Source organism: Panthera onca, chromosome D2, assembly GCF_046562875.1.
Source record: "Panthera onca isolate mPanOnc1 chromosome D2, mPanOnc1 haplotype 2, whole genome shotgun sequence".
In the NCBI taxonomy this organism is placed as follows: Eukaryota; Metazoa; Chordata; class Mammalia; order Carnivora; family Felidae; genus Panthera; species Panthera onca.
In genome coordinates, this window is record NC_138349.1 from 32941445 (window position 1) to 32962469 (window position 21025).

A 21025-nucleotide genomic window follows, 5' to 3' on the forward strand; every position below is an offset into this window, starting at 1 on the left:
TGAAAAGTTATACGGGGAGTTTTGACTGAGTGGCAGGTAGGCACCGCTAACCCGTGTTGTTCAAGGGTCTACTGTAGTTCTAGATTCACAGGAAGTGAAAAAGGCTGTAGGTCCTGTATGTCCTTCTCCCTGCTTCCATTGGTGGTAGCACCTTACATAATTACAGCTCAGCATCAAGACCAGGAAATGGGCACTGTTGCAATCTACTGTCCTTACAGGGGGTTTGCTAGTTCAGTTTATGTACATGCTCATTTGTGTGTACACATGCATGTGCGTGTGTTCTGTGCAATTTTATCAAGTGCAGATTTGTGTAACCACCTCTACAGACAAAGTCTTTGGCTTTTAAATTGTGCAGATATATCAAAAACTCTTTGGGTCTAAAGTACATGCGGTAGGCCAGGTGTGGCCTTCTGAGCCTTCAGTTTTCAGCCTCTGTTCTAGTCTCGCACTTTCATTTTTTTTTTATGCACATAAAATTCATGTAACACAGAATTCACTACTTTAACCCTTTTAAAGTATTCAGTGTTTTTTAGTATATCCACAGTGTTGTACAACTATTTCCACTACCTAATCCAGAACGTTTTCATCACCCCGAGAAGAAACCTGTATCCATTAGCATTCACTCCTTCCGTCCTTCCCCTTAGTCCCTGACAACCACGTATCTACTTTCTGTTTTTATGGATTTCTTCTTCTGGACATTTCATGCAAATGGAATCATACTACTCTATATACTGGTCTTTTGTGTCTGAATAGCCCTTTCATTTTATAGAGAATGAGACTTGGGGCCAGAGGGCAAGTGGTGTGCCCACTAATACACAGCTAGTGAGTGGCCAAGTCTTTACCTGAACCCAGAACCACTACTCTTGGTACCATATCTTTGTGCCTCTCACCATTCAGGTGTTTGTTTTTATAATATGATGATAAAACTGCCACCCCAGCTATTTTCACTTGGTTTTAATTAACATGCTACCAACAGAATGTCTTCTGTTCCTTGTGCTGAGTGTTAAGGTTCTTTAGGGAATCACTGTGGAAACGAAAACTGTCAAAGAGAAAATAGAACAATTCAATTTAGTATGCTTTTTAAAAAAAGTTTATATATTTTGAGAGAGAGAAAGAGAGCAGAAGAGGGTCAGAGAGAGCAGGGGGAGAGAGAGAATCCCAAGCAGGCTCCATGCTGTCAGCACAGAGCCCGACGCAGGACTCAGTCTCACGAACCATGAGATCATGACCTGATCCTAAACCAAGAGTCAGTGCTTAGCCGGCTGAGCCACCCAGGCACCCCAATTTAGTATGCTTTTACTGAGTACCTCTTGTGTGCTAGGTTCAGGACCAACAGGGATGAGTTAGACTGGACCCTAACCATCAAGGAATAGTCAGTTGAGAGAAACAGAAGAAAGAATTTCAGGATATTAGGGTAAATATCATGACTGTAGGGTATGGTGCAAGGGCACCAGGTCCAATGTGGGGAGCTTTGAGAAATGAGAGGAAGTTAACAGGTACTGAGACAGGAGAGGCCTGAGCAAAGGTCGAGACTTTAGGAGTTGTAGGTCTGCACACTTGAGCTGTGAGCTGATTGGTAGTGATGGAGCAGGAAATGGGGAGCTGGGGTATTGGAAACACAGCTGGAAGAGTGTGCTTGGGTCAGAGTCCTGAAGGTCAGCTACCCTTGTGGATGTCTGAAATTTTAAAGCTCGGGATGGCTGAATAGAAGCAGAGTAGGAGAAGCCAAAGTTGGGAATTGAGTCTCCAGGGGAATACCCAAGTCTGAGCAGTTGGGGTAGGGAGTGGGATATAGGGTGGTGGACCTAGTACCCAAGTATCAACAAGATTGAGAAGAATCAAGGCAAGGGAAGCCAGGAGACCATTCCAGAAGCCATGCCATGATGAAGTCATGTCATAGGACATGTTTGGAGAGCTCTCAGTCCTGTTTCCAATGGTCTGCCTCCACCTCCTTGTTCACCCACTTAGCAGTGATTTATTGAGCACTTGCTTTGTGCTGGGGTTACAGCAGTGAACAAGTCAGGCAAGATTCCTGCCCCCTGGAGGGGAGCACGGATAAACGAGGTAATTACGGATTGTGATAGTCCTACCGAAAAAGTAGCTTTTGCTGGTGGGACTAAGGTTAGGCAGTCTGGGCTGGCCTGAGTCAAGAGGTGATATTGGATCTGAGTTCCCAATGGTGAGATACCCCAGCCATGGCAAGAGCCAGGGAAAGAGCCTTGCAGGCAAAGAGAACAGCAATTGCAAAGACCCTAGAGGGAGGGAGTCCCTGGCCATCTGCAGGAGTACTCTGGGCTTTGTCAAGGTTTCCTTGGGTGGCAGAGGGGTGGGGGGAGGACAGTGGGGCAAATCAGAACAGGTATTTTGTGGAGGGTATCCTGTCTCAGGAGGGGAGGAGGGAGGGAACCTTCCTGAGGAAGAAAAACATATCCCAGTGGAAGAAAGTATGAAATCACTCATACTTAAATGATTCATTTAAAGTAGGCGTGCTTTTTTTTTTTTTTAAGGGGGAGCTAAAAATTATTTTGCTATTTTTCAACTAATTTTATTCTATTTTATGAGCTTTGTGTCGTTCACAGAACTTGGAAACCTTCATTATGCTTCCTACTGAAACTGGAGTAGGTGGGAGGGCTTTATAAAGCGTCCCAAACCCACTTTCCTCTGCCAGTGGGTGTGGAGGGAGGACAACTGGGCAGTGGGACCAGGGACAAGACTTGGTTGAGGTACCTTGGCAATGAGCATCTTGGAAGCTTCAGTGGTGTTGGATGTGGCACTGTTTACTGTGCTAGCGGGGATTTGTTCTGGGAAATAGGGAAATGCTTTCTGGGCCAGTAAAGGGGTTCATTTTGCATATATTAGAAAATCATCGAATAAAATGATTAAAAAAAACACTGCACAAAAGAAATAAAGATAATTGTTCTGATTTGTTTCCTTCCCGAGTTGGTCAGCCTCAAGGCCAGTTGGGGATTTTTCCAATTCTAGACTAGCTTTCTGAGCAGAGTTCTTCCGAGTCCACTAAATTAGTGGGCTAATTAGTGGGTGCTTAGATTTCAGAGGCCAGTGGCAGACCTGAGTAGTTAAGAGATGGGTTGGCTTGATTATCCTTCAGCTGAGAGATATGAAATTTGAGGTATATCATGAAGGAACATGGAGGGTTTGAAGCCGTTATATTGGCATACAGTGATTAGCCAGGCAAACAAGCTAAAAGACTCCTTAAAGGGTAAACAACAGAAGAGGTAAGCGCAAATCAGTGCTTAGTACTATGAAGGAGAGGTACATGGTGTTCTGGGGGACCAGAACTGTTTGGATGGTCCAGGTGTTTGGTAGGAATGAAAGTGGCTAACGTGACTTTCACAACATCTAGCATTATTCTATATTCTAAGGATAAAGTAGAGAGGAGGATGTAAATGAGAGAGGTGATGGTTCAAAGGCAACTTGTGTGATTTCTTTTGGAAGGATGGGTCAGAGAAATGTCTTGTTTTAGGCAAGGACATAATAATACTGCAGGGAAACAAGGATTGCCTAAAAATTAAAGACTGCAGAAGGGACAGATTAGTATCTTGAGCTTTTCCTAGACTTCCTGTCCCACTTTTGTTCTTCCTAATTTGCAATATGGCTCAAGGTGGGGGGGGGGACCCTTAGGTTGAAGGGGATGTGTAAGAGTGTCCTTGTTCTGGTGAAGGATACTATGGGTTGCTGCTGGGCCTTGCAATCAGGAGGGCTGATGTTGGTCAGCTGTGGGTTTCTCTGGTGCTGGGCTGTGAAGGTCACCTGGTAGCATCTGGTGATGTCAAGATGTCAAGAAAGAGATCTTTCTAGGCTGGCCCATTCATGGAACTAGCTTACTCCCATCTGTCATCTTTGTGGCACACAGCATTTACTTTGCCATTCTTGACTTGAGATGCCTCAGGCCGTTACTTAACCACAAAGTGGGAATCTGGAAAGAGAAATGCTCAGCTGGCTTGGCAGGTTTCTAGGCATTGCAGTGATCTTCAGCATTCTGCTGTTTGGTGGGCAGTAAGAACTTGAGGCAGAGTACTTTGTGCCTTGGAGCCATTCCTTGAAGACCACCTTGATGACTGGATGCTTCCAGACCCTGTGCCCTGGCAGGGTGAGCCTACATAGGTGTGAGGGCTCAGGTATGCTGAGGCTGGACAACTCCACTGAGTTTATCTGAAGGCACTGGTATTAGGTCATGGTATACAGGGACTGAGGCAGAGGGGGCCCCCTTCACTGGCTGCTGGCATTCTATGTTTGTTTTTATTTTTTAAACATTTTTTAAGTTTGTTTATTTTGAGAGAGAGAGAGAGAGAGCGCACACAAGCAGTGGCGAAGGGCAAAGAGAGAGAATCCCAAGTAGGCTCCACGTTGTCAGTGCAGAGCTCCATGTGGGGCTCGATCTCAAAAAATGTGAGATTGTGGTCTACGCTGAAATCAAGAGTTGGATGCTCAACTGCTCAACCGCTCAACTGACTGAGCCATCCGGGTGCCCCTCTATGTTTATTTAACAGAGTAAAAGGAGTTAAGGTGTGCCTGGGTGACTCAGTCAGTTGAGCACCCAACTCTTGATTTCGGCTCAGGTCATGATCTCAGGGTCATGAGATGGAACCCTGCGTGGGGCTCTTCACTGACAACGTGGAGCTTGCTTGGGATTCTTTCTCCCTCTCTCTCTGTCTCTCTCCCACTTTCCTGCTTGCATGTGCTCTCTCTCTCTCTCTCTCTCTCTCAAAATAAATAAACATAAAAAAAAGAATAAAAGGAGTTAAGTGTTGTTTCACATAATGTGATGTAGGGAGTAGGTGAACATACTGAGAGTATACAACTCCCCCAAAGCCTGAGTCCTTGCATCCTGCCCAGAGGATGCTGAATTAATGACCTCGCGGAGATTGTTCTAGAGCTTCTGAGTGAAAGATACTTTTTTCCAAATGAATAGGAGTCTGGGTGTCAGAGTCACCTGAACAAAGCCTGGGCCTCCAAATCAGAGATTCTGATTTAATAGTTCTGGGGCCCAGTATTTTTTTTTTTTCCTGGTGATTCTAATTTTCAGCCAGATTTGGGAACCTTCCCATCGGTTACAGATCCAGGGAAGCTCTTCCCACTCCTGAGGTGACTTTTGCCTCCTTGCTTGCCCATACTGGCCTTGAACCCTGAGCCCTAACCATGGGCACATGTTTGGTCTTCACTCCTCTTTATGTCCCTTTCCAAAATGTGTCTTTTGGGGTGCTACCCCCTGGCTTTGCTTCAGCCTGGATTGGGGCTGGTGACTCATCTCTTTCTTATCCATGACTGAGCCGAAGAACTCAGAAGAACAGGAGAACTGCATCTGGAGATTTTGATGAGCAGATATTCTGGGACATTTTCTTAACAAAACTTCCTGCTTGAGGCTTGACTGTGTAGTAGATTCTGGCCATAGAAATCCAGGCCCTGAGGTAGAGGTGGGATGGTTTGTGACTGGCACAGGGAAAAAAAAACTATCAGCTGTCTTCTCAGAGACACGATGGAAGTACTGTCAGTATTTCTGCCACCATGTTTTCGGCCCTGCTGACTCTGGGACAGCATTGATTACCCTGAGGGAGTCCTAGGTGGGCATTGTCAGGGAATAGGGCTGGTTTGGTGGCATTCTTGAAATGGGTGCTTGGCGAGACAAACATCCAAGAGTACACATGACATCTCAGCAGTTGTTGGGTCAGGTGGCAGGAGTTTTTAAGACCAGCAAGATAACATGAGATCTGGACAGGACCAAGTTGGAGGGGCTGTTCACTCCTTGCTCTTGCTCCTTTTGTCCCATGGCCTGTGATTCCTACCTTCCCCTCTTTTCTCCCCCCTGCCTGTTCCCCTCCCTTCCCTGCTTTAGGATTTCCTGAGTGTCTGTCCATGACGGGAAGTGTCCGTTCACCTTGGCTGCACCAGGAAACCCAGCTCAGTGCTCCCAGAATGCCTGTGCCCACCCCGATCTTCGGGTTTACCCGTTGTGTTAGAACTCTTCTTGAGTGTCAGATCGTTTACCTTGACAGAGCAACTTAAGGGCAAGGACTGGGTCTGGTTCGTCTTTGCCTTTTCATCACCTTGCACACTGCCCGGTGTGTAATAGGGTTCGTAAATAATCTGTCGCGTGATCAACGAATCCATACATTCTTTGAGGGATGATATAAATAACTCTTACCAAGATCTTATAGTTGAACATTGTTCGTCTATTACAGTCTAGTAACTATATAAAAGCTAATTGATAGCCTTGTATTCAAAATGCATTTTAAGGGACATTTTTCTAGTATATAGAGTATTTCAGACAGCTTGGGACATTAACTGAGCACTTTTGAGGTAGTAGATGCATTGTATTTATGAGAATTCTTTTTTTTTTTTTTTTTTTTTGTAATTAAAGGAGCAATGTTACTGAAAATGTCACATTAGGAAGTGAACCCTTAGGGCACCTGATGGAACTTACCTTCATTTGTCAAAGGAGAGTATGACAGGCCTTTCAGTAGAGTGAGTTGGATAATTCAACTGTATCTCCTTGATTTTAATATTGGCTTTAAAAGACCCACATGTACACACACGTGTGTGTGTGTGTGTGTGTGTGTATTTAAAATATTTTTTGTTTTATAATATAAGGCAGGGGCGCCTGGGTGGCTCAGTCAGTTAAGCGTCTGACTCTTGATTTTGGCTCAGGTCATGATCTCACAGCTCATGAGATGGAGCCCTGCATTCAGCTCTGCACTGACAGTGTGGAACCTGTTAAGGTTTCTCTTGCTCCCCCTCTCTCTGCCCCTCCCTTGCTTGCCCCCCCCAATAAATAAATAAACATTAAAAATATATGTAAGATAACTATGCAGCTTGGGGCTCCTGGATGGCTCAGTCGGTTAAGCGTCCAACTTTGGCTCAGGTCATGATCTTACTGCTCGTGAGTTCAAGCCCTGTGTCCGGCTCTGTGCTGACAGCTTGGGCTCCAGGCTCCAAGCCTGCTTCAGATTCTGTGTCTGTCTCTCTGCCCTTCCCCTGCTTGCACTCTGATTCTCTCTCTCTCTAAAATATAAAATAAAACATTTTAAAAATTAAAAAAAAAAGATAACTATGCAGTGGGACATAGTCAAAGAGTTCTGGATTGGCAATCAAGAGACCTAGGTTCTAGAATTAGCTCTGCTTCTGTGGGAGTAGGCAAGTCAGCTTCCTGCTTAGGCTTTTATAATATGAAAGTGTTGTGCTTGCTCAAGGATTGCAAATGTCTGCAAGAATGGGGTTAGTAACTTAAGTTGCTGTATGTGCTATACCATTTTTTTTTCTCTTAGAACCCTGTCCCCTTTTTCTTTTATGTTCCCACTTCTGTTAAGTTGAGGGAAATGTTTCTGTATCACACACACAAGAAGACCAAGAAACCCAGTAATATAAAGGGCAATGATGATCACAGCTCTCTCCATGGTGAGACGTTAGGGAGTGGTAGGGACTGTGGCATATTGGAGTGGCCAAGCCTGCTTATGAAGGGCAGCTATCACTTAGCACACCCGATCATTTTTAGATGTATATGTGGACCATGTTGACTGTTTTTTTTTTTTTCCCCCCCTAAGAGAACTCATAAGTCTGGGTTTTATGTGACCTCTCTGATGTTTAAGTTTTGGCTTAAATTTTCTAAGCCCATCCTTCAGATCAATGTAATACTACTATAGGCTAGGTGTAGCCCACTGGGCTTTCAGTTTGGGATCCCTGTTATAGATGATCTCTAAAGCTTCTTTCTGCCCAAGCAAGGCCCATCCGGTTCTAATGGGGACCATTTCAGCTGGTGAACTAAAGATTGTTGTTCTAGTTGGGGAAGATAGTGGGGCTAGGAGTATGGGGGCTTAGGCCTAACCAGGATGCCTGCCAATTGGTGTTTTGGCTGGCCGCCTCCCCTTGTGGAGAGACCACAGGGTGCCTGATTCATACCAGATGTTTTGTTTGTCATTGCAGGAGTTGGCATTTGTTGGAAGAGTTTGTGAAACCTTCTCTCTGCCCAGAGCTCCGGGACCAATGCATCTTCCCACCACCTTAAACCACTGGTAAATATGTTCTGTTTTGTTTCTTCTTTTGCAGCAAAGGGAACTATTTTTGGTGCACTATAGAATGTGATTTTGGGAGAACCACACTGTCCTTACTGCTCTAGAAGGAAGAACACTGGGCTGGGCCTAGGCATATCTGGGTTCTGGTACCTACTTGGTTGTGCCATTTTTACTGTGGGATCTTAGGTGAATTGTTTGACCTCTCTGGGCCCTAGACAGAGAAATGAATCCTACCCTGCTAAAAGAGATATGTATGGGAGATTGCTTCCAAGGGAGTAAAGTGCTGGGCAAGTATAAAGTAATCCTATTTTAGCTGTGAGATGTAGAGCTGGGTAATTCTAAGCGAACAAATTAAAATGTGAACACGTATGTTGGAAACATGGACTTAAATACCTATTTTCTGAGTCTTCCAGAGTGGTGTTTCAAGACATTTGCATTTTCCGTTTTTCCCCCTTCCTACCACTGCTGCAGCTGCCGTTTTCTTGAAAGGTTGAATTAACTGCACTTCACAATTACCTTCATTTTGGAGATCAGATAATTTCAGTTAACAAATGTTTTTCTTTCCAAAAGAAACTTAATTACTCCTCACAGCAGGTAAGCGCCTTGCTTCTGTGGCAGTTGAAAGAGGCAAAAATATATCCTTCACAGGAGCGTGTCCTTGCTGAGAAGAGGGTGCTTCAAGGTATGCTAGCTAGCTGAAGGTCACGTGAAGGTCTCCCATGAACTGTTTGAGGGGAAGGACCACCATGAGCCAGGGAGACAGTATGACCCTATGTGTCTTGATTCCCGCCACACTATTGAGAAAAGCCCATGTGTTTTCTCACTGGCTGGTCAGCTGCCACCATGTGGACCAGGTGCTGGGATGACCCGGTGAGACAAGTTCCGGGGGCCTGGCCACATGGGGAGCTTGCTGAATGCTGGGGGTTGGTGCAGGAAGGACAGGCGGTTAGGACAGACAGGCCCAGGGTTGGGGACCCCACTTGGGCATGAGAGGCTGACCAGATTGCTATGTCTAAAGGGACACAATGGACATTCTGGGTCCCACAGCCAGAGTCCCATCTGGCAGGCAAGAAAAGCTCCATGGTGGGGGTCCTCAGAGAAGCGTTTAGTCTCAGGTGGGTGGGACACTACCCATTCAGCAAATATGTGTTAATGCCTACTCTGTGCCAAGGCACTGCTCTGGGCACTGGAGATTCACTGGTCTAAAGGCAGACTTTGTCCACAGCTCTGAAGCTTAGATTCGAGTAGGGTGGCAAACAAGAATGTGAGCTCCATGGCGGCAGAGATCTTTGCTTATCTTATTCACTGGATATCCCCAGCTCTTAGAAGAGCACCTTGCATGCAAACATGATGGGTACTCACTAAAAATTATTTTATGAACAAAGTAGATCACTAAATAGATAATAATATCGGGTGGTAATAGGTGCCATGGAGGAAAAAAAAAGTGAGAGCCACCCCACTTTGTGTTTTTTGTTTTGTTTTGTTTTGTTTTGTTTTGAGGGGCTGGAGGGACTATTTTTGAAAGAGTGGCCTGAGAAGACTTCTGTGCATGGGAGAGAGAGGGAGAAAATTCTGTGCAAAAAATCTGAATGGAGTGAAGGAATCTAGGGGGAAGTGTGTAGGCAGAGGGAACAGTGAGCGAAAAAGAAAAGCCTTTGACGTAAACTGAGCTTGGCATGATAGGAGAACAGGAGGGCAGCCAGTTTGGCTAGCCTTGAACTGGGAGGTAGGTATGGGGAGGGAGAGTGATATGAAATGAGATCAGTGGCAGGTGGGAGCCAGATCTTGTAGGCCATAATAAGGAGAGTGTGATTAGACACCACTGGAGAGTTTGAACGGAATTATTTGTGCTTTACAATTATTTTCCTGGGTCCTGAGTGGAGAATAGACTTTGGGGTCAAGAGGAGAACCATTATAACCTGAAGGGGTCCAGGCAGGAGATAAGGGCATGGCTTGGATTAGTGTGGTGAACTCAGGATATATTTTGAAGGTCATGCCTGCTGGATTGGTGTGGGGTGTAAGCAGAAAGAGTCCAGGATGAGCCCAGTGTTTTTGGCTGGGTGAATGATGTTGCTGTTTACCGAGATGGGGAACAAAGAGGGCTATATGTGACCGTGTTTGGGGGCGGGGGACCTGAGGGTTCAGTTCGGGCATGTTAAGTTTGAGATGCCCATTTGCTATTCTCAAGGAGATCTAGAATTGGCTGGGGCTGGAGATGGTCCCTTTGAGAGTCATCAGCATGTAGATGGTATTTAAAAGCTATGAGGCTGAATGAGATTACTTAGGTAGAGAAAGGAGTGCGAGGTAGGATTTGGACAGAGAAAGAGGCAAAGGGTGGATTTTCCATATAAAACCCCTAAGAAGTAAATGAAGACACATGCTAATGAATATGGTATGATTTCATGTAATACAAATATAAATTATTCAAATGAGATAATGATATAAAAGTAGTAAGGTCTCACCTTATATTAAAAAAAAACTTGAAGTACTGTGACTCCCCAAACCAAGAAAATTAGTTTTAGAGTTGTGTAATTTTAAATCGGGTCAGCTGAGAGAATTATAAACTGCATTTATGCAACTGGCCCGTGGCTGTGCTTTCGGCTGGCAGGCAGAAGGTTCCAGCATCCTTTGCCATTAATAGCATATAAACTACACTGTTCTTTATCTGTACTGCCACTTCTGCAAGCCATTTTGATGACTAAGTTTAATTCACTGTTAGTATGTTTCAGGTTTTTCATCCTGTAATCATACCATCCAAAAGTTCATTAAACGAAGGCTCTCCAGCGTGTAAAACCATGCACGAAGATCAGTACTTCTGCAATCAAAGTTAGATGTGATTCTATTAAAAGGTCAAAGAGGCCTTTCTTTGTTTGCAGAACCACAATTTAGGAAATATTTAGAATATCGCTGAAATATTAAGATAAACTATATCGCGGCAAAAATATACCCTGATGCTTGTAGTAGACGTATGCGTTTCAGGTACCACCCATATCCCTCAACTGCCATTGACTGACAGGAGAAAATCAGTTCTGAATCATATACATTTTTATCTATTTGTGGGCTCTGGGCACAAAATGCACCTGCTACATACAGTTTTTGTCTGTTTCTTAGAGAATTCGCCCCATTGAGTTTCCTGCACATTCTCATTGGGCTCTTTAGTTTTTCCATTTTCACACTACCTGGTGAGTTTCTTTAGTCTTGTTATCTCCGGTCCCCATAGAAATTTTTGTCCTCTTCTTGAAGTTGCTGCCCAAAGTTGGCCTGCCTCCTCCCTCTTGCCCTGGGCTTCGGGCCCCACCCATCTTTGACTGCCCTAGTGAGCCTCCCAGCTTAGCCCTCCCCAGAGGCTTTTCAGGATTCTTTAGGAATCCCTTCTTTGGGGAGACTTTCACCTTTTTCCCCCAGGCCTGGTCTCTACATGCTTTTTGTGGACTTGACAAAAAAATAGGAAACCAGGGTCCTGTTGAGGGCAATGTGATAAACAACTGTTCTAGAATGTACTGTTTCAAATTGCTTGGGCAATGGGCCGCCCTAACTTGTGTTTTCATGTATTTCAAAACCCTTGTATCTCAGTGAAAATATTCTCAATGGGACCTCTGGAGCATCTTATAGTAATATGCGTTGGTTATGTACAATTCTATATCTATAGCAAATGATTTATGGTGAAATGAAGGTTTCGGTTTAAGGGTATTTATTCATGACAACTGACATCAATCCTGGTTTTAATTTGTCTTATAGAGTAGAACCTAAATATGATTAAAAAGAATGAAATTTACTGACAATCATGGGAGGATTTCTCTTCCCTACTTACTTCTTAGTAAGTGCTTTTAGGAATTAAAAAAAAAAAAAAAAAGGCTGATACCTTCTCCTGTCCCTGGAGACTGAGTGGTCAGGCATTAAAAAATGGTGGTATCTTTGCGGCGCCTGGGTGGATCAGTCAGTTAAGCGTCCAACTTCAGCTCAGGTCATGATCTCAAGGCTCATGAGTTTGATCTCAAGGCTCTGCATCAGCCTCTGTGCTGACAGCTCGGATACTGTGTTTCCCTGTTTCTCTGCCCCTCCCCTGCTCATACTCTGTCTGTCTGTCTGTCTCTCTCTCAAAAAAAAAAAAAAAATAATAAAAATAAGCATTAAGAAAAATTAAAAAAAAAAATTTAAAAATGGTGATATCCTCCTTAAGGTGAAAAGCAAAACAGTGCTTCGGTGCCTGTATGCATGTAGACCATCTCAGGAGGAGATGCTAGAGAGGGGTGGCTTTTTGGGGAGGGCCATGGTATAAGAAAGAGACTTCTTTTCACTCTATACCCCTTTTATACTAAGAAAAAAAAAAAAAAAAAGAGCTGCCCAAAGTGGAGTCACTCGTGCTGAGACTCACATCAACAAACCAAGACTTAATACCTAACCTAATTATGTAACTTTTAATAGTCAATCAGGAATTACCTGCTCTGCAGTAGTGAGAAGGTAATCTGCCTGATAGATAGATACCCCTCTCCCCCTCCCCCTCCCTGCCTGCCCCCAAAAGAAGGTGACCTTGCCTGGGACAACCTACTCTTTGCTAGAACAGCTTTGCACCACGTCCTTCTGCCTATAAAAATCTTCCATTTTGTATAGTTTCTCAGAGCTCCTTTCTGCTAGAGGGGATGTTGACTGATTTGTGAATCATGGGATAAAATCTATAAGATCTTTAAATGTACTCCATTGTTTTGCTTTTTAACAACTTCTAAATTTTTTTATATCATGTTTATGTATTAACTTTAAAAAGCATGATAGTATCCCTTTTAACCTTTAATACATGATCCAGAAAACTTAAAGTTCCTTCGTTAACTTGGTTTTCTAAGTGCCCTTGCTCGATGTATATTTAGATTGAAAACGTTGCCTGTTCAGTGTCTGTTGCCTTTATTTGTTCTGAGGCTCTGTGTTCATCAGCAGGTTGAGACTAGGCTTCTTTAACTTGAATTTCAAATTTTTTGCATATATTTTGCATATGTCAGCCCCATTGCTTTCTTTCCTCCTTCTTTCCCTTCTTTCAGAAAGGATTTAATAAGGCTGTTTCTGGCCAATATTTTATTCCACAGCTTTAGACAAATATGAATTTGAAATGAGGTGACCTTGCCATGAATTGAACCACAAATTATGCTGTTTAAACCGACATCTCTCTGCTGCCCTTTGGAGCAAAATATTGTTGCGTTGCGGAACAGGACGTGGAATTTGGAATCCAGTGGTTGAGAGTTTCTAACCCCAGAGCTCAGTCAAATTTAAAAGCAACCCTAACTCATTTTCCTTAGGAATCTCAGCTACTGGAGGGAAATGCTCAACATGGAATTTACGTGAGTTGTCACCTTTCCTTAAGTGAAGGCTGGAATTCAGGGTCGAATACCAATGTTGCCAGTCACTACGCTGTTGTTGGGCAGCTGTGTGTGCTGTTGGGGACAGCTTCTGCAGAGGTCATTGTCTAAAAAAGTACCTCCCTGGACTTGCTGTATTGGTTTGTGTCACCAGAGTTTCAAACAGGCACTTTCTGGCCAAAGTTACTTTGTCCTGTAAAGAGATGATACCCATTTCAAGCAGCAGCGACATTTTTGAGGTGTTGCTATTTCTTCAGAAGATTTACACCTTTGATTTTGTACTTTTTAAACAGGAAGCTTTATCACATTTGCCGGCCACGTGTATAAACAAGATATTTTCTCCTTTTCCATCCAGTGACTACAACTAGAAAGTGAGAAACCTCTTTTGCCTTTCTTTTTCCTCCCTGGTTTGGGGAAGTAAACATTAGAGCATACGTGGGGCTGTCACAAAAACAGGGAGCTCATCATCATCTCCTGTGATTCCTGAACATCATGGGAAGAAGTCCCTCTGAGTGCTCCACTGACTAAATTAGACAAGGCACCATCTGATACCTGCTTCACAGCAGTGCCCTCATCCTGCAGTCTCCTTATCAACGTGGAGATGACTCACTCTGTTTTCCTCACTCAGAGAGATTTGCTCTGGTTTGCTGATTATGGCAGTGATTAAATAAAAAATGGTTCCTGCAGAGGTATGCTTGAAAAAATAACTGCATTATTTTTGCTCGAACTTGCACAATTGAACTTTCATATTACAGTCAGTTAGGTATTGGTTCTTGGGCTTTTTTGGGAGAGGGGTCAAGACCCCTCTAAGGCACATATGCACATTGCCTAATTTGCATATATAATGGATTTGCACCCCTCCACCCAGGTATCATGCCTTCTAACTTAGTCACACAAACCATTAGCATATTATTATAAGAGTGATTCTGAGCAGCAGGTTACCTGCTCTGGATGGCATTTCTGTTAGAGAAAGATTAAGGAAGATAGCTATGTTCAAAGCAGCCTAAGTTTATTGAAATTTGCAACTGCCAGAATTGGCTCGATATGGACTCAAAAGCTGGAAATACTCTTCTATGAATTGCTTTTTTTTAGTTTATTTATTATTTTGAGAAAGTGAGCATGAGTAGAGTAGGGGCAGAGAGAGAGAGGGAGAGAGAATCCCAAGCAAGCTCTGTGCTGTCAACACAGAGCCCAACACGGGGCTCAGTCCCACGAACCACAGAGATCATGACCTGAGCCGAAATCGAGTCAGACACTCAACCACCTGAGCCACCCAGGCACCTCAAATTGCTATTATTTTAATAAAAAAGGGAAAGAGGTACTTTTACCCTTTTTGCTTTCCAACAGCTAATCTCATGTTTTTCTCAAATTCATTTATTCCTCTTCTCACCTCCCTGTTCAAGAGAAAAGTTATTATGGAGAAATATAGGTTAAAAAAAAAATGTATAGAGCTCAGTCTTCATTTTCCAACCAAGTTTGTGTTTCTAGATGTTGCATTTGTTCCCTGAGTTAATTACGTTTATAAGCATCCTGTCTGTTGTGACAGGTTACAAACTAGCTGCCCAGGAAACACCAGTTTTAAGTATTTGAAGTAAGTGGCCAGAATTTTAAAAGTGAGGCAATTTCATATAATTTTATTTCTAACTCCTCTTGACCGAGTATCTTGCAGTATCAGGCCGTATCCTTGCGTGGAGCAGAGTGGGCTAAACGGAGGACCAACGGTTGTTCCTCTTGTGGGGGCCTTCGGGGCCCAGTTTGCTGCATTCCCCGCACACCCACTTGTCACCTGCTTAGCTCGCTCAGGCTTTTGGTTTTGTAACCTGTGACTTATGGTTTCAGTTTCAAATCTTACCTCAAAGAATCGGGATCTGGAGGCTCAACAAAACATTGTTTTGGTATCCTCCTTTGTAAATTACAGAAACTAAATTCAAAATGATAAGGAGAGGGGTGCCTGGGTGGCTCAATCAGTTAAGTGTCCGACTTTGGCTCAGGTCATGATCTCACAGTTCATGGGTTTGAGCCCTACATCAGGCTCTCTGTGTCACCTCAGAGCCCCCTTCAGATTCTCTGTCCCCCTTTCTCTCTGCCCCTCCCCAACTCGTGCTCCCTCTCTCCCTCTCTCAAAAATAAACAAACATTAAAAAATTTTTAAATAAAATGATTGGGAGAAAAACGGTTGGGGCAGTGGAGTAGTGAAACAAATATTTTTTCCTTCAAGAGATTTGTGTGTTTTTTAATAAGAGGAAGGAAAGAAAGCAATAAGGTAATTTTTAGAGTATTCTTTACAAATACCAAATGATTAGATTAGTTGTGAAACATATCATGTATTCTACATAATGTGGTTTGCTCATAAAATTACCATATTGGGAACATTTATATAAATCTAATTAGATTTTTTTTCTCTTAAATATTTTCCTTTTTCTTTCTTCAAATGGAACTGAACTACTGAACTTGAAGGAGCTGAACATTTCTTAAGTTTTTTTTATAATAAGATCAAAATATAAAACTGGATGACAGAAGTCACCATTTTCACGAAACAGTTGTTAGTTTTTGAGCCCTGGTACCTTCCAAAGTAATGAGTAGATTACAGGAAAGGAATTTCACACAAATGAGACCAAGCCAACAAACCAACCTCAGATTTTAATAACCATGTGAACTAACCATTACCATTTTATGAACTTTGTGATAGGCAGTTTCTGTTTTTTCCTAAGAATTCCTTTTTTTCCCCCTCTTAAAATCATTCTTGTAACCTTCTGAAAATGGGATGCTAGCCAGGATGCCGACAACATCTCCGTCCTTTAGCTTTCTGGTTTTAGAGTGCAAGCCCATCACAGAGGAGTCTGGGCTCCTCACCCTGGCCACCCTGACTTGCCACCTACCTTAGAACGACATACGCTCTCTGGGCTTCATTTTTTTCTTATATAAAATGAGATCATATTTGGGTTAGCTGTGAAGAATTCTCTGACATGTAGCAAACCCTTCGTTCTGGGCATAAGTTTTGGGAAACTCTGGTGTCCTGGCCAGACAAGTTCTGTGGGGCTAGAAGGGCAGAGCCTCAGTGGAGAGGGGTTCCTCATGGTTGCCTCGAATAGACATGGAAGAGCTAAGTACAATGAGGTTTGTACTCAACAAGCTCACGGCATGACCCTCAACCCACCATTCTGGGAGAGGACTCTGGACCTCTGCTTAGTAGACAGGACAGAAGCGAATTAGGAAGAATTTTATCTTCTTGGCATTGTGTAGAGTATTTCCAACCTTTGGTGCTCCCAGGTCTATGAGTGGACTCACGTTTGCTGTTCGGATTATCTTTACACTTGAATTATACGATCCTGGGTCATACTTTTCCTTTCTTTGTGGCAGTCCGACACCAGTTACATACCATCTCTTGGCTATTACGTGGCAAAACTGTTGACCGGAACAAAAAGTAAATGGCAAGTGGAGAGGTTTTAGCTGAGTAAACGATACATGTTATAGAACATGGTCAACACAGGACAGTGCCATAGAGGCTGCTGCGGGTGTTTTGTGGTGGGCCTGGGTCTGCAGTTGGTGGAGAGTGTGGTGTTCTGCTTGTCATTGGTTGGCAACTTCTAATGGCACTTGGAGCATGGAAATATAAATATATGCACATATGCTATAACATATGTAATATATGTTAAATGTATTGTGTGTGTTTTATATCAAATATATTGTGTTTTTTAGGAAATTTATGTCAGGAATAAATGGCACTGCAATGATTTCAGTGCTGCTTGGGTTATCATTAAAGGGGCTGTGTGTGTAGGAGCCCATTAGAGACCAGAGACTAAGCTTGCAAAGGCCTTGCGATTGTTTTAAAAGGCTTTTGACATATTCTAGGCTGCATCCTTGGCTCACATACCTAAAGATACTGTGGATTTTGCAACTCATTAGATCGGCTCTTCAACATTAAGTCAGTGATTTGTTTTGTTTACTCGTTTGTTCAGGCAACAGCTATGGAGTAGCGAATACCTTACATAGTGCCTTTTGGCATTTGGAACATATCCACGTACCTCAGCCACTCAGGTGTGCTGGTTTCAGAGACCAGTCAGATGCGCGGGCAACAGCCTGCATTGGTCAGTGACCGTCTTTTGTGCTTGTGAGCAGATATACCCACAGCTTGGCCTGGGCTATTTAGGAAGGAACTCGGGACAGGTGGACAGAAGGGTTGCTATGGGGGCTGGGCTTGGACAGTCGTGCCCAGGAACAGAGGGGGTGGGAGTCCTCTGCTGAGCATGAGTGGGGTGGGTGGGATGTGGTTGTGGCTCTGAGGAAGATGGAAACTATTTGGAACAGCTGCTGTGGGTTGGGCACTAGGGGCTGAGCGAGAGCTGAAAACTAGGCCTGCTGAGTAACTAGGAGGAAGCCGTAGTAGACAGCAGGTGTGGCCTGGCTGTGTGACTCTGGGACAAATGGAGAGGCTGGGGTGCGGGGTGGCGGTAGGGATTGGCCTGTTGCTTGATGATTGACCTAGTGTAGGCATATGCCAGCCGTGTGAGTGTGGCCGGACAGGGAGCTGTCGAGGGCGTCTGAGGGTGCTGGGCAATACCTCTACTTAGCATGGCTTATAAGGCCCTTTGTGTCTGGGCTCCTCCCACCTTGCATGCCCTCTTGGGCCATTCCTGTGTACTTTTATACATATTATTCCCTTGGTCAAATTATTTCCTCCTCCAAGTGCTGGCTCAGGCATCAGTGCTGGGAAGCTGTTCCTGCTTGCACTCTGCTCCAGTCTCTGCTGGGGCAGCTGACCCTTCGCCCCGTCCACATGTCTCTCCCGTGGTACCGTAGAGGCTTGTTCACAGGCCGCTGGCATATGTGGAGTGATGGGTTCATTGAGTAGAGGACTGTCCTAGTACCTAGACGTACAGAATGTGTTCGGTAAATGTTTGCTGAATGGAAGCATAACTGCTGTGTTGCAGTATTAGTTTGTAATATTAGGTACCTATCTATCCATCTATTGGTTGATAGAGTAAACAATACATGTTATAGAACATGGTCAACACAGGACGGTGCCATAGAGGCTGCTGTGGGTGTTTTGTGATGGGCCTGGGTCTGCAGTTGGCAGAGAGTGTGGTGTTCTGCTTGTCATTGGTTGGCAGCTTCTAATGGCACTTGGAGCATGGAAATATAAATATATGCACATACACTGCAACATATGTAATATACGTGAAATGTATTGTGTGTGTGTATACATATCTTAACTGATAGGTAGATAATATATGTATTAGATATATATTAGATAGATAATATATATGTATAAATATTAGACCTAGAAGAAAACTATAAGATCAGCTAGTTCAACTTACTCATTTTATAGTTCACGGAGAACTGAAACTCAGAGAGATTGAGTGCCTAACCTGATGTCACACAGCTTGCTCGAGGCAGAGCTAGGACTCAAAATCACCTCCCCTGCCTCCAAATGCCATATTCCTTCCACTGTGCCACAGCAGTCTCCGGATGTGTCTGTGCATGACTTAAGTGTGTGAAGACAGCAAGCCTCTGCCTCCGCTAAGTGCGTGGTTGCAGGCTAATGTCACTACTCATGGTGGTATGTTATCTCATTTTTCTCCTAGGGAGGAAAACTGTGTCCTGACAACCCGAGGACCTTTTCCTCCGCATTGTGCCAGGTTTACAACAGCCCTTACCTCACTGCTTCCCCTTCCCTTTCCGGGTTTGTCCTAGTTTATCTTTGGTTAGGGCGAGCATCAGCAACTGTTTCTAAGTAAATAGAGGAATTGCAGATTCAGGGTTTGTGGTTTCCAACATTCAGTGCTTTGGGCTTCAGCCTGTCCCCTTCTGACTGCTGTCATTGCTACTCCTGTCTCCAGATTGCCCTGATTTAGCATGTGTTCAAGACTGGTAGTGTACAATGGAAGTTTCCTTCTTGGAGCAAGCAGAAGAACTGACAGAGCACTGAAAAGGGGAAGCCTTAGGAGAACGAGAGTGGGCATATGTCTGAACTGTTCTGTATCAGTAAAACAACAACAACAACAACAACAACAACAACAGGGTATCTGTTGGTTTCCAGACCCATCCTTGGAGAATGGGATACATTTTGGGTTGTCTAGAAATGCTTGCTGTGTATTTTCCGTCTCCAAACTTGTCTCTGTGCTTTTGGATAATATTTGATGCTTAGAATGTTCTGTCTAGGGTTAAAGTCTCAGTGTGACAGAGGGTGGGGTGTGGCTGGTTCCCTTACTGCCTATTCACGGATGACGCAGTTTTGTGAGGTTGGTTCCAGGTCACTGCAGATCTTCTTAACTCCCTGCCCATTACCCTTGGTCTGAAGTACCTTAGGGTCAGTTCCAGGACTAGAAGATCTGGACATGAATTCTGGGGGTGGGGGTGACTGGTTTGAACCTTTGGGCTCATCTGTTAATTAACCAAACAGTACATGGAAACAAATGCCCATTTTGAAAAAAATGCTTTGGAGACCAGGGTCTTCAGAGTTTTTATTACTTCAGGGAGCTCTTCAACACTGCTCCCTCTTAGCACTTCCATACTCCCCTCACTTTTTTTTTTTTTTAAGTAGGATGATGCCCAGTGCCCCCATTAGCTCAGAAATCCTGTGGCTTGGAACAAGGCCAGTGTCTTTGGTTTTATGGGGTTTCTGAAGCCACTTTGGACCTTCTTGGCTCCCAGGCACTTGGGAGCCTGTTTCTGATTCTCCCTGGGCTGGTTTTGAGTTCCAGGTATTGAGCTGAAAGTACATCAGCCAGGGAGTTGGACTGCATCAGGAAGTATTTTGATTTGCTATATTCTCTGCTTGGCATCTACTCATTTCCTTCAGGGACATCCCCTTCCTTGGAAAAAATAACTCCAAAGATGCTTGTCTGACCTATGAGCTAATAAGAAGGCACTCCAACCAGGCACTTCCCTTTAAGGATCTTGGTTTGTCAGTCACAGGTCACCGGTTGAGAAGGGCATCACCAAATTTAAAATGTTCCTGCATCCACTCCTCCTTGACCCACCTGCCGGCAGTGGTCCTTATGCTGGCTCATTTTAGAATGACAATCTTGGGACAGAACCAGCATTGACGATAGCAGATGTTGGCCAGAGAGTTTTTTTTTTTTTTTTTTTTAAGTTTATTTATTTCCAGAGAGAGAGAGAGAGACAGCACGAGCAGGGGAGGGGCAGAGAGAGAGAGAGAGAGAGACAGACAGAGACAGAATCCCAAGTAGGCTCTGAGCTGTCAGCACAGAGCCTGACACGGGGCTCGATCTCACAAACCGTAAGATCATGACCTGAACTGAAACCAAGAGTTGGACGCCTAACCAACTAAGCCACCCAAGTGCCCCTAGAAAGTGTTTCTAAGGTGTCAGCCATCACACTGCTGGTGTACCCTAAGAGGTACCCTAACTAGTGGCCTCTCTGAGCCCCAACCCTGAGCTCTGCTCCGGGTGTGTGTAATCTTCCTCTGTGGTGCCATAACTTCTCTGTAATTAGGAACGAGAGCATTAGAAGGGGCTCTGCTGGGATCCCAGAGCTGTGTTGGGACCTCATCTGGAAGCTCTCTGAGGAGCATCATAAGGACTCTCACATAGCTAAACTTGACTGCTCTTTTCAGTAACCACTTTGGGCTCTTGGTCTGTGTGAAGCATGTGGCCAGGGATAGGTAGATTTCACGTGTATTCACCTTAA

General features: G+C 44.1%; 1 protein-coding gene across 50 annotated transcripts in view; it reads left to right on the forward strand.

Moving 5' to 3' along the window:
* Nucleotides 1–21025, forward strand: part of SORBS1 (sorbin and SH3 domain containing 1) — a 230030-nt gene that overhangs the window by 56048 nt on the left and 152957 nt on the right. For all 50 annotated transcript variants that reach the window (XM_078434631.2, XM_078434618.2, XM_078434627.2 and 47 more), the window contains exon 2: nt 7939–8027. The gene's annotated coding sequence lies outside the window, so the exon portion shown is untranslated. The remainder of the gene's footprint in view (nt 1–7938; nt 8028–21025) is intronic.